The sequence below is a fragment of the Musca autumnalis genome, unplaced genomic scaffold, assembly GCF_047663935.1.
Source record: "Musca autumnalis isolate F117 unplaced genomic scaffold, ASM4766393v1 scaffold_2, whole genome shotgun sequence".
NCBI classification, from domain to species: domain Eukaryota; kingdom Metazoa; phylum Arthropoda; class Insecta; order Diptera; family Muscidae; genus Musca; species Musca autumnalis.
In genome coordinates this window covers 170,889,213-170,903,085 of record NW_027411755.1, presented here as the reverse complement: position 1 = coordinate 170,903,085, position 13,873 = coordinate 170,889,213, and the positions used below count along the sequence as shown (strand labels likewise).

General features: G+C 35.1%; 1 long non-coding RNA gene across 1 annotated transcript; it reads right to left on the bottom strand.

Annotated features, from left to right (window-relative positions):
- Positions 1-10,238: 10,238 nt before the first annotated feature.
- Positions 10,239-10,635, bottom strand: LOC141393473 (uncharacterized). Its single transcript, XR_012410109.1, has 3 exons — positions 10,588-10,635; positions 10,463-10,513; positions 10,239-10,398 (listed from the first exon to the last, which is right to left on the bottom strand). It is a non-coding gene; the product is annotated as an uncharacterized lncRNA (long non-coding RNA).
- Positions 10,636-13,873: the final 3,238 nt, after the last annotated feature.

Sequence of the window (13,873 nt, the reverse complement as noted above, 5' to 3'; positions counted from 1 at the left end):
CATAGAAGTGACAGTGTTTGTATCAGTGTTAGTGGCAGTTGAAATGACTTTGCAGGCAGTTTGGAGTAAAACAATTTTGAAGTGAAAAAAAAACTTGGCACTATTACGATATTGTCTTTCATAAACCGTATGGATATTTTTTGAGTTGTAAAAAATGGGTTTGTTTGCATTTGAACAGATGCTGCTGTGTGTGCTTTGCTATGACAATTTTTTCGTTGTTCTAATGGTATGTGGCATGGACATTGTAATAACTAGCCTAGTGTCTTAGGCCTTGGAGGACTAATTCAATACGAAATTAGGAGTGAAGAAGAAATAATTTCAGGTCTTCCATAGGTAGAGATCCTATTAGACGGTTTCTATAGATAGAAATGTTGAACTTAATTGCTTCTGTTATCCCGCTTTACTTAAAAATTGGAAGGGTGCTACACTGAGAATGTTCTTTATATATAGATTTGATATCCAATACGAACGCCACCCGTAGAAAGGCCGTGACGATTTTTCAGCATCGTTTTACAGTCAAGGAATCTTTTACATTTTATATTGATGAAAAATACAATTACTACAAGTAAACAAGTTCGATCAGACCGAACTTTTCATACCCTCTACCACGAGTTGTATTGCAGTAAAATGAAACTATTAGTTCCCTTTTGTTTATGAAAGTCCTAACATTTCCGTCACGCTAACTGAAGAATATCGCTTTCTTTTAATCAGCGCTTAATACCAATAAGACATCGACGTTTTCTACCCATTCAGAATCTGAAATATGATGTTACAAAATAAGAAAATCCTGGAGGTACCTTCATATTGGGAATATACCAAAATATGAACCTATATTGATCATATTCTTCGTGGAGCTTTTCTACCCATTGAGAATCCGAAATACCAAGTTAGAGTCACTACAGTAGACTAATCCCTTAGAAGACTTCGCATCGAGTGGTATTGAAAATGAGAAGGAATAACACCAACCAACCGGACGAAATTCAAATCTAGCGGCGCAAAAGTTCGAAAACTAACCTTAAGTTATATGAAAATAATTAATGGCGTCTTATTCTAAACATTTAATTGGTCCCAAAAATAATAAAAAACAAGTAAGAAAACGTTAAGTTCGGCCGGACCGAACTTTTTATACCCTCCACCAAAATTAAATTGAAAGAGAATGGAATAATTAGTTTCCTTTCATCTACGAAAGTACTTAGCCTCCGTGTAATTAGCAAATGTCAACCATTTTGGTGGGATACAGAAGCTAAACCTTCAAAATACCGAATATCCGGAGGTACCGTTCTATGGGGGCTATATGAAGGCGTGAACCTATACCAACAAATTTCAGGTGGAACGATTTTTTATATCCTCAGCAAAGACGAATTATCAATTTTCAACCATTTTGGTGGGATACAGAAGCTAAACCATCAAAATACCGAATATCGGGAGGTACCGTTCAATGGTGGATATATGAAGGCGTGAACCTATACCAACAAATTTCAGTTGGAAAGTTCTATACACCCAACGATAAATAAATAACAAATTTCAACCATTTTGATGGGACTATGAAGCTAAAACTTTCAAAATACCGAATATCGGGAGGTACCGTTCTATGGGGGCTATATGAAGGCGTGAACCTATACCAACAAATTTCAGGTGGAAAGTTGTATACACCCAACGATAACTAAATACCAAATTTCAGCCATTTTGGTGGGTTAATGAAGCTAAAGCCTCGAAAATACCGAATATCGGGAGGTACCGTTCTATGGGGGCTATATGAATGCGTGGACTTATACCAACAAATTTCAGGTGGAAAGTTTTATACACCCAACGATAACTAAATACCAAATTTCAGCCAGTTTGGTAGGATAATGAAGCTAAAACCTTAAAAATACCTAAAATCGGTAGGTACCGTTCTATGGGGGTTATATCAAAACGTGGGCCGATATATCCCATTTTCAATACCAACCATCCTGAAAGTAATAAAAAATTCTGTACCAAACATTGACTCTCTATATTTAAAATTGCGAGCTGTATCTTGATTTCATCAGACAGACAGACGGACGGACGAACGGACAGACGGACATGGTTAAATCGAATTTTATGCTGATCAATAATATATATACTTTATAGGGTCTCCGACGAATATTTCGATGTGTTACAAACGAAATGACAAATTTAAAAAAAACCCCCCATATGGTGGAGGTTATAACAAGTAAAAAATTACCGGTCGGCTTCGCCGACAGAAATATACCCTCAGCCCGTGTGAGTTGAAACGTCCATCTATTGACAATATCGAATCTACGGATTTGGATTTTCTATCCCTTTTTGAAATTTGCCGACAAAATATATTTAGTTTGAAGCTCAAAAGTGTTACGGAGGATGTACTTTAAGGAATGGATCGACATTGTCCATTTTGGAAGTGGATCTTATTGTGGGATTCATTGCTTTTGATAGATTTTGTGCCACCGTATAACTTAGAGCTTTAGGGCCACGATGCCAGGAAGCGTTGACTTGCCCACGAAAAACATAAAATCGCTTAAACAGGACCACAAAGAGAAGCATCAGTATAATTTTACAAAGGTTCTTCGAACAGATCCAAAACTGCGCTTTAACAGAAATGTTGAATTTTTCCGAAGTAAAACTACATTTGGACAAAATATTAGGATATTCAAGGTTTGGACGGTGCAGCAGATATGGCTCGTACTATTTTACTTACTTACTTAGTTGGCCCATTACAGAACATTTGTTCCATAGACCGAACTAAGAAAAGATCTCCATTCCTCTCTGTTTTTCGCTTGACTTTTTGGAATACCGCGCCTTTTCATTTCTTCATCCACTTGTATGCTCCATCGAAGCTTAGGCCTGCCGATTCTGCGTGCACCGCCATGGGGCATGTATTCATACGCCTTTTTAGCGGGTTCATCATCGCTCATTCTCATGATATGGCCTAGCCAACGCAATCGTTGCATCTCGATACGTTTAACTATATTCATGTCTTCGCGTACTATTTTAGTGACATTTTTTTTTTAAATTTTGTGGGTGGGGGAAGGTACCGGAAGGTGCGCACCGATAGTGCCAATCTTCAAACTTAAACTTAGTTTGGACCGAATCGGCTGATCCGTTCGAGAGTTGTCGTACGCATAGTGCCATTGAGATTTTAAGAGCTTTCGGGCTATTTTCTCAGGAAATATGGATTTGCTCCTAAAAAACTTGCTCCGTCGTAATGGGGGACTAACAAAGATAAAAGCGATTCGAAAGCAGGCCTTAAACTGCATTTTTTCGAAATTTTGTGTGGGAGGTACATGAAGGAGTTGACATATATAGTCCATATTCAAGCCTGATATATGTCTAGCAGAAATATTACGATGTACAAAGTAAGGACCAAATTCGTTATTGCCTTCAGGAGTAATCAAGGGCACAATTTTTCCGAATATTTTCAAAATTTTGTGGGAGATGTACCTAAAGTAATGGACCGATATGACCCATCTTCGAACATAAAATAAGTTCGGACAAAATATTACGATGGCCAAATTATAGACCGAATCGGCAGATACGTTCAATAGTTATCGTGCGCTCCAACCACTACACTTGTGCCATAGGTGATTTTTACAACTTTCTGGCAATTTTCTCGGGAAGTATGGACTTGCCCCAGATAAAATTTGTAACTTCGTAATGAAGTTGTTACAACAAAAATCAAAACGATCTGAGAGCGGGTCCTAAACTGAACTTTTCCGAAATTTTGTGTGGGAGGTACTCGAAGGAGTGGGCCGATAGATTCCATATTGGAACCTCATCTATGTCTGGTAGAAATTTCACGATTCATGAGTTATCGTGCGCACAAATTTTCCGAAAATGTTCGAACTTTTGTGGGGGAGGTACCTGAAGGAGTAGATCGATATGGCCCATCTTCGATCTTAAACTAAGTTTGTTCAAAATATTACGAAAGCAAAATTTTGGGCCAAATCGGCTCATCCGTTCGAGAGTTATCGTGCGCACCATCCAGGCAGACAGATGGACGGACATTGCTAAATCGACTTTAAATTGTCTGAAACACATTTCGTCCAAACATACTTGGGGCCTAAAACCATTATTTCGTTAGCATAAATGCTGAGGGCAAAAATTAGTACTTTATTGTTGTTGACTGTTACAACGGTACTTACATTTGGAGTTTTTATTCTTGACTGCTACTTTGAATTTTTTGGTATTTCTTTTCGTCGTCGAAATTTGTGGAAAAATGAAGGTAAACAGTGAACAATTTAATTTTTTCCAATAGTTTGGAGATACTGCTTTTAAAAGAAAGTGATTACAGGATTATTTACTGTTGTAAATAATAAAAAAAAATTATCTTTAAATATTAAGAAAAAACTTTTCGACTTTAAGTATATCATATATATATCATAAAGTACAACAAATTTCATTCTCCGGCATTAACGTCCGGATTTATTTTTTCTTAAAGTACATACTCCCAGGTAAGTACTCCGAAAATTTCGTCTGCTATTATTTGCTACTCTACGTTTTATCGCCATTTTATTTTGAAGTATAGAGCTATATAGAGGTTTCGAGGCTTAAAGGCCTATGTACATAAGCTGCCTTGCCTTCTAGACCGAATTAGCTATAATTTGATATTTAGGGTTCTTAGTGACCAGAAAACTTATATTCGAAAAAATTATGAACATAGGTCCATGTTTTGGTATAGCCCCATATAACGGTACCTCCAGATTTTCGGTATTTTGAGAATTTTACCTACAAATTTTAACCGAATTATTTGTAATTTGAACATTTGACCACACCTCTCCACCAAAAATTGTCAAGAAAGGTCGATGTATTGATAAAGCCCCAATATAACGGTACCTCCCAATTTTCAGTAATTTTGCAATTTTAGCTACAATTTTTAACCGAACTAACTGTAATTTGACATTTGAAGGTTGTAGTGGTCACCACACATCTACATCAACAATTTTCAACATAGCCCCAATACCCAATACGATACTTCCCGATTTTCGGTACTATGAGGATTTTACTTAAAATGTTTAACCAACGTAGGTCCATGTTTTGGTATAGCCCCAAAACAAACCTCCCGACTTTCCGTACCTCAGCTTTATTTTTTGGACGAACTTTCTGTAATTTGAAATTTAAAAGCCAACAAAAATTCTGCAACAGAAATTGTTCATTTAAGTTCATATTTTCGTATAGCCCACATACCTCCGAACTAGCTCTTAATGACATTTGAAGTTCCCACGTTATGTACCGATTTTCGGTATTTTGAGAATTCTAGCTGCAATTTTCAACCGGCCCGGCCGAACTTAACGCTTTTTTACTTGTTTTCGCTAAAATGGTGCGTATGATATCTCTCGAAAGGAGTAATCGAATCGGTCTATACTTTGCACATCGTAATATTTCTTCCAAACATAGATCGAACCTAATATGGATTATTTCGGACCACCCCATCCAAATTTATTAAAATTACTTCCAAAAGTGCATCAAGTTCGAAGAGAATATGTATGGACAACATAACAAGTTCAACATAACTGCAGTTTAAAGACCGTTCGAGAATCTCTTGTACATTTTATAGTCTTGTTTACAGCGATATCCTATTTTTCATGGACATGCTTTCTGACAAAGCTCTAAATATTTCCAAAATGGACTATGTAACTCCATTTCTACAGGTTCCGTCTCTCTAACATTTCAACTCTTTAATCTAAATAAAACTTATTAGCAAAACGTTTGGCGATATTTTTATTGGCAAGTTTGTTCATCCAAAAAGGCCACAACGTTCTAAAAACTCCACGAATACATATTTTTGGGGAATATATTTTGCTTGTGTAGCCGGTATTCGATCTGTTCATAGTCGCAAATTCACACAGGCTGATGGCACATATCTGTGGGAGAAGGCGGCGGATACATTTTTACTTATTTTCCACAAATTAAAATTCACGATTTTTTAATTCCTTTCCAAACCTTTTACAAGTTCACATGTGGTCAATCGGCAAGGGTGGAGTGCTTGTTGATTAATTTCCTATTATTAGCGAATAATTTTTCAAAACTATGCAACTTTTGGAACAATATATTTAACAAGAACTGAGCCCAGCAAAGTGCTTAATATCATCGAGTCCAAAAACTTCTACTCGTGCAATGAAGAAAAAATTATAATGAATGGAACAACAATCGTGGAATTTTTCTTTGTCAGAATTTGGATAATAGTTTGTCGATTGCTTTCTGATATTGGTTTTTGAGTTAGACCATGCTTTGTCAAAGCCCAAACATGAGTTTTGTAGTCTCTAACAGTACTGCAAGAAGGATTCGGAGTCTATCGTCTGATTTTAAATTTCTCAAGTTTTTAATTGGCTTGATCAGATGGTAAAGAAGTAAAGGACAAGGTACAGCAAACTGCTTTAGTAAAAACAGTGTTTTGCGGGCATTTGTCAACTGAATAATTCAGAAGGTAGCTCAAGGTGTGACTTTTAAAAAGTTTGGTAGATTTCTTGTAAAAAATCGATAAAAAAAATGTTATGCTCAATAGGTGGTCCTAACACCTTAAAATAGCTTTACGTAACGCTACACAACATTATAAATTTTCATGATTTTTGGTCTAGGTGGGACACAACCAAGCTTTAAAGGGTAGGCATTGTGACTCACAAGAGAGCCCATGTGCTCTAAGTGAGCGTAAATTTGTTATCGCTCACAACCTGTGTAGATGCTAACACGTTGTGAACAACAACAAATTAACGCTCATTGAGAGCACAAGAGAGACCCAAAAATTTTCTCTGCCTCACTCTGCTTTAAAGTAAGGCTGCTCATTTGGGGGCACACGTGCTGTCGGTGTGTGTCAATTTGCTCACTCACACAATTAAAAATGAGAGCTTTTCCCAATAGAAATGTCTTTAAGTCTTAAAGTTTAAGACAACATTGCTGAATCGTATACGACATTTCCAATTCGTTCACGACTCCTTGCAGACAGCCTTTTGGGATCGTTGACGACTTTTTCACACAAGTGTCCCAGTATTCATGCACGACAACTTGGGCGACAGGTTAAGCGAAGCTGTCGTCGACGACAACTTCGAAGACAAAAACCCTACTTTTCGTTAACGATCCTTTTGCAGACAATATCTTGTAAGTTGTCACCAACGACCCTCCTAAAGATAATTTTATTTACATACATAATTTTTATACCCTCCACCATAGTATGGAGGGTATATTAAGTTTGTTTTTCCGTTTGTAACGCATTGAAATACTCATTTGCGACCCTATAAAGTATATATATTCTTGATCAGGGTAAAATTCTGAGTCGATCTGTGAACGTCCGTCCGTTCGTCTGTGGTAATCACTCTAGCATCCACAAAAATAGAGATAGAACGCTGAAATTTTGGGAAAAGGCTTCTTTTGTTTGCAGGCAGGTCAAGTTCGATGATGGGCTATATCGGTCCACGTTTTGCTATAGCCCCCATATAACGGTACCCCCCGATTTACGGTATTTTGACGTTTTTAGCTACATTTTCAGACCGATTTAGCTATAATTTGACATTTAGGGTTCTTAAGTGTCAATAAACTTATATAACAAAACTTGTGGACATATGTCCACGTTTTGGTATAGCCCCCATATAACGGTACCCCCCGATTTACGGTATTTTGACGTTTTTAGCTACATTTTCAGACCGATTTAGCTATAATTTGACATTTAGTGTTCTTAAGTGTCAATAAACTTATATAACGAAACTTGCGAACATAGGTCCACGTTTTGGTATAGCCCCCATATAACGGGTCCCCCCGATTTACGGTAATTTGACGTTTTTAGCTACATTTTCAGACCGATTTAGATATAATTTGACATTTAGGGTTCTTAAGTGTCAATAAACTTATATAACAAAACTTGTGGACATATGTCCACGTTTTGGTATAGCCCCCATATAACGGTACCCCCGATTTACGGTATTTTGACGTTTTTAGCTACATTTTCAGACCGATTTAGCTATAATTTGACATTTAGGGTTCTTAAGTGTTAATTAACTTATATAACAAAACTTGAGGACATAGGTCCAAGTTTTGGTATAGCCCCCATATAACGGTACCCCCGATTTACGGTAATTTGACGTTTTTATCTACATTTTCAGACCGATTTAGATATAATTTGACATTTAGGGTTCTTAAGTGTCAATAAACTTATATAACAAAACTTGTGGACATAGGCCCATGTTTTGGAATAGCCCCCATATAACGTTCACGCCCGATTTAAGGTATTTTGACGTTTTAAGTCACATTTCTAGACCGAATTAGCTATAATTTGATATTTAGGCTTCTTAGTGACCAAAAAACTTATATTGGAAAAAATTCAAAGGTTCGTGTTTTGGTATAGCCTCATATAACGGTACCTTCCCGATTTTCGGTATTTTGAGAATTTTACCTACAAGTTTTAACCGAATTAGCTGTAATTTGAAGATTTGACATTTGAAGTTCTTAGTGGTCACCACACCTCTCCACCAAAAATTGTCAACATAGGTCCATGTATGGATAAAGCCCCCATATAACGGTACCTCCCGATTTTCAGTAATTTGGCAATTTTAGGTACAAGTTTTAACCGAACTAACTGTAATTTGACATTTGAAGGTTGTAGTGGTCACCACACATCTGCATCAACAATTTTCAACATAGCCCCAATATAACGATATCTCCCGATTTTCGGTACTTTGAGGATTTTACTTAAAATGTTTAACCGAACGTAGGTCCAAGTTTTGGTATAGCCCCAAAACAAACTTCCCGATTTTCCGTACCTTAGCTTTATTTTTTGACGAACTTTCTGTAATTTGAAATTTAAGAGCCAACAAAAAATCTGCAACAAAAATTGTTCATTTAAGTTCATATTTCCGTATAGCCCACATACAGGGGTACCTCCGAACTAGCTGTTAGTGACATTTGAAGTTCCCACGTCATGTACCGATTTTAGGTATTTTGAGGATTTTAGCTACAATTTTTAACCGAATTAGCAGTTATTTGACATTAAAGACTCCCATCAAAAACTGTCAACATAGGTCCATGTTTTATTATAACCCCTATATAACGGTACCTTCCAATTTCTAGCCCACCAAAAATTGTCAACATACATAGTTAGATTATAGGCACCATAAAAAAGGGCCTCCCGAATGAAGCATTTTATGTACATTATCTGACATTTTAACGTACCCACGTAAAGTTGGGGACTGCAATGAAAACTAATTATTCCATTTTAGTTCAGAATATTTTATGGTGGATGGTATGAAAAGTTCGGCCCGGCCGAACTTAAGGCTTTTTTTACTTGTTTTTTTAATTTTTATTTTATTAATATACAAAATATAACATTTATGTATATATAAAAATATACTACATTATATAAAAGCATTTCCGCGGCAGTGTGGTCTGTAATCCAGAACTGCTCAAGACTCCATTTAACAACAACTCCTAGGACAGCAAGACTTTTTAGGCAAATTCTTCAAATAATAAAACGCAATCTTGTGATGTATAAATATATGTATGTATGTCATTTATACACTTATCTTTAATTGTTTCCACGATCGCGTTCCACTATAATAGACTCCAAATAAAAAATTCTAATTCTATGAATTCTATGTTGATTGCTTCATCCTATGTTAAAGAAGCAAACAAAATCATTGTTTTAAAGTTCATATTTATGTCAGTCATACTATTTCTCACTTACCCCCAGGTGTTTAGAAAAATGTCGCGAATTTTAAATTCAAACTGCAATGTTTGACCGATTTCAGTCGTATTGAAATATTAACAATTCCTAGATATGTCTCCAATATTTCATAGCATATTTTGTTTGATAATTTTTGTTTTTTTTTTTCTGGTGACACATTGCAAGAAATTGTCATGCATGGTGTCGTGCACGACAATTTTGGAAATTTCATCAACGAATCGTCGACGAAAATGTCATCGATGACTTGATTTTCTATTTGGCTGTTTCAAAAACAAAACCCAATAGAAAGTGTCTTTAAGACAACATTGATGAATCGTACACGACATTTCCAATTCGTTCACGACTCCTTGCAGACAGCCCTTTGGGATCGTTGACGACTTTTTCACACAAGTGTCCCAGTATTCATGCACGACAACTTGGGCGACAAGGTAAGCGAAGCTGTCGTCGACGACGACTTCGAAGACAAAAAACCCATTATTTCGTTGACGACAGCTTTACAGACAATGTCTTGTTATTTGTCGTGAACGACCCTACTAAAGATAATTTCATTTTGTTGTCATGTGTCAATTTTTTATTTTTATTACATTAAAAATACACCATTTTATAAATGTTATCTTACATTAATAATGATTCGTTCCTGAATATTGTCCGATCCACCTATTTTTGAATTTATCCGCGCCTCAATTTCTCATCACAACCTATGTAGGGGCGACCTCCTTTATATATGGATTCTGTAAAAAGAAAACATTATGAATGGATGTTGACAATAACCACTAAAATAATCTATAATCTTACCATATATGACTGCCGAATCTTTTAAAACCGCTGGAATTTTCCATGACTTCACTACATACATATATGCATTAAAAGAATAACTTAAATTATTTTTAAAGTTCCTTAATATAATTTTTCTTACTTACCGCTCTTTGGTTAAAGCACACTGTTTAGTATTGACGTGTTTTCAGAATTTAATGATTTTATTATCTTACAATTATTCCAAAATGAATATTGTATATTTGAATCAATATGTGAACAATCATTTCATAGCACGCTTTTTTGGGAAGCTATCTTTTTTAATCGTGTAAGTGAGCAAATTGACACACAACGACAGCAAAAGGGCGCTCTTTGAGCGCCAATTTATCTATATATCTATATATATAAAATAGAAATTTGTTTGTACGTTTGTGCCTTATAGACAAATAAAACTCTGAACCGATCTTCCTGAAATTTTTAAGGTACATTGCTACATCGCCTGGAATGAATATAGTCTATATCATTTTTTTTTAATTCCGCGTTGATCCAAAAAAAAATTAGATTTTGTATGCTAATTTCTTTAGAACTGTTACAGATACAATCTCCACATTTGGTATATGTGACGGAATTTGAGGTAGAAATAAATTTACCAAATGATTTCCAAATCGGTTCAGATTTGGATATAGCTCCCATTTACATATATTTTCGGTCGACTTCTTTATTTCATGCACCAAACACGCTATGTATGTCCAATTTCGCAGAATTTTGAAATATGTGACGGAATTTGTTCTAGAAATAAATGTGTCAAATTATATCAAAATCGGTTCAGATTTGAATATAGGTCCCATATATATTTTCGGCCGATATACTGTATTTGATGCACCAGACAGGCTATATATGTCCAATTTCGCTGAAATTTCGAATGTCTGAGGGAATTTGTTCTAGAAATAAATGTGCCAAATTATATCGAAATCTGTTCAGATTTGAATATAGCTCCCATATATATTTTCGGCCGATTTGGGGTATTTGATGTACCAAACACGCTGTATATATCCAATTTCTCTGAAATTTGGAATGTGTGACGGAATTTGTTCTAGAAATAGATGTGCCAATTTATATCAAATTCGATTCAGATTTGGATATAGCTCCCATATATACATATTTTCGGCCGATTTCATGTATTTGATGCACCAAGCATATATCCGATTTCAATGAAATTTGGAATATGTGATGGATATTGGCATTGAATCAGATGTGCCAATTTATATCGAAATCGGTTCAGATTTGGATATAGCTTCATATATATTTCTGGCCGATGTCATGTATGTGATGCACTAAACACGTTATATATGTCCGATTTCAATGAAATTTGGAATACGTGATCGATATTGGCCTAGAAATAGATGTGCCAATTTACATCGAAATCGGTTCATATAGAAGTACTTATAGTCGAAAAGGATTTAGGAGAAGTGTCAACTCTTGCAAGATACAAAAATACACACACAGCACTGAAAAGACTGAGAACGCATATATTTATGCATTAAAATATTTAAATAATGCTAACCATTAAAGGTAATATAATTATAGTCATTCCTCTATATTTTATCTTAGTCGGGGTAGCGAAGCGCACCGGGTTAAGCTAGTTACATATATATATATATATATATAATTTTAATCATATATAACTTTATTTCATATATCATATCAAGTGAAACTGCTTTGTGGGTGACCTTTTTCAATATTTAACCGGAAAAAAAGATATTTTAGTTATTAATAGGCAAAAGGTCATTCATTCATGGAACAGGAAGTAATTTTTTGAGATTTTTTTTATACCCTTCACCATAGTATGGAGGGTATATTAAGTTTGTTTTTCCGTTTGTAACGCATTGAAATAATTATTTCCGAACCTATAAAGTATATATGGTAAATTTCAAATTTCCTTTACAATTACATAGAAAAAAAAATAAAAACTTTTTTGGCGAGCACATCCGCCATTTTTGGTACATGGGTTACGAAAAAAATCGTGGTTTCAAATCTGTTCACGTTCACAAAATTGGATGCTGCACTCAAAAGTTATATGTGGTTTTACTCTCTTGTAATGAAAAAATATTTAAAAATTCCTATTGTGTTGTAATAAGAACATGTATATATGAATCGTTAGCAGCATTTGATATCTATCCGTAGATGCTAAAATAGTTGCTAAATTTATTTTTATTTTCGCGGAAAATCAAAAAATATTGAAGAAATCTTGGAATAAATTTTATTTATTCTAAATCAGAGTCCAAAAAATCTCTAAGAAAATAATTTAAAAATACGTACAGAATCTAGACAACGCGTAGAAAAATGTGAGACCAAAATTATAAAGATCGCGTTTATAGCTTGCATATTACAGCAACAACAAAGAACAGAAACTTATTGTTGGAAATTATTTCAAAAATATATTTTTAGTTAAATACGAAAAATTTGAAAAATAAATGTTGGGAGTTATTCTATTATTTCGTTAAATTTCGATCCAAATCCTGAAGTATTTTGCTTAAACTTCTACGAGAAAAGTAATTAGTCATCGTGAAAGTATATTTGCTTTTTGCGATAAGCAATAGAAATAAGTAGTAGAGCGTAATAATGAAATTACAACCAAAGAAAAACACAAAAATTAAAAAGCGGGTAATTCGCGAATCCGTTTAAATCAGTTGAGGTGCATGTGCTTTTCGGATACAGGGAGTCCATGTCTATCAATATGCATGGATTTTCCCATGTTTCATTCTGCGGCCAAAGTGTGCCATCAGTTCCATCTTACTATTCAAAAAACCTTCAAGTGGGCAAAAATTACGCGATGTGCATATGATTACAAGGTGCATCCGATTTCAATGGCCGCCTATTAAAAATACGTCAATATAAATTATTTTTGACAGATTCGTCAAGAACTGCGGATGTGCCACCGCATTCTATTTTGGGATAAATAGGGATATTACTTCTGAATCTTTGTAATTTGTGACACACCTTTTTGGCAAATATTATAATCGCGTATAAAGGATTACATTTATGCAAAAATAGTCAAAGAAAATCGCGGTTCAATTCGCGGAATTGTCAAAATATATTTTTGCAGATTTTTCTACTTTCAAGGTATCTATATCCGGCGTTTTAGTGGATGGATTCGACCGCGGATGAGCTCATTAGATTCGGCACGTAAAAAAACTAAAATCACGCGGGGTTCAGGGGTACCTGTACGACAGTTGTAAATTTTAAAGCCAAAAAATAGGTTTTTTCAGAAAATTTACGCACCAAATTTTCGCCTTTGGACTCCTATTACTAGTAATCTGTACGGAGCACACTCATGAGATATACATCGAACGACCTGGAATCGCGAGTTCTACAATCCTATAAACTAGTTTGGATTATTATCCAGTTGCACCCTCTAATTATAAGAAAAATTCGAAAAACACTGAAATCAAA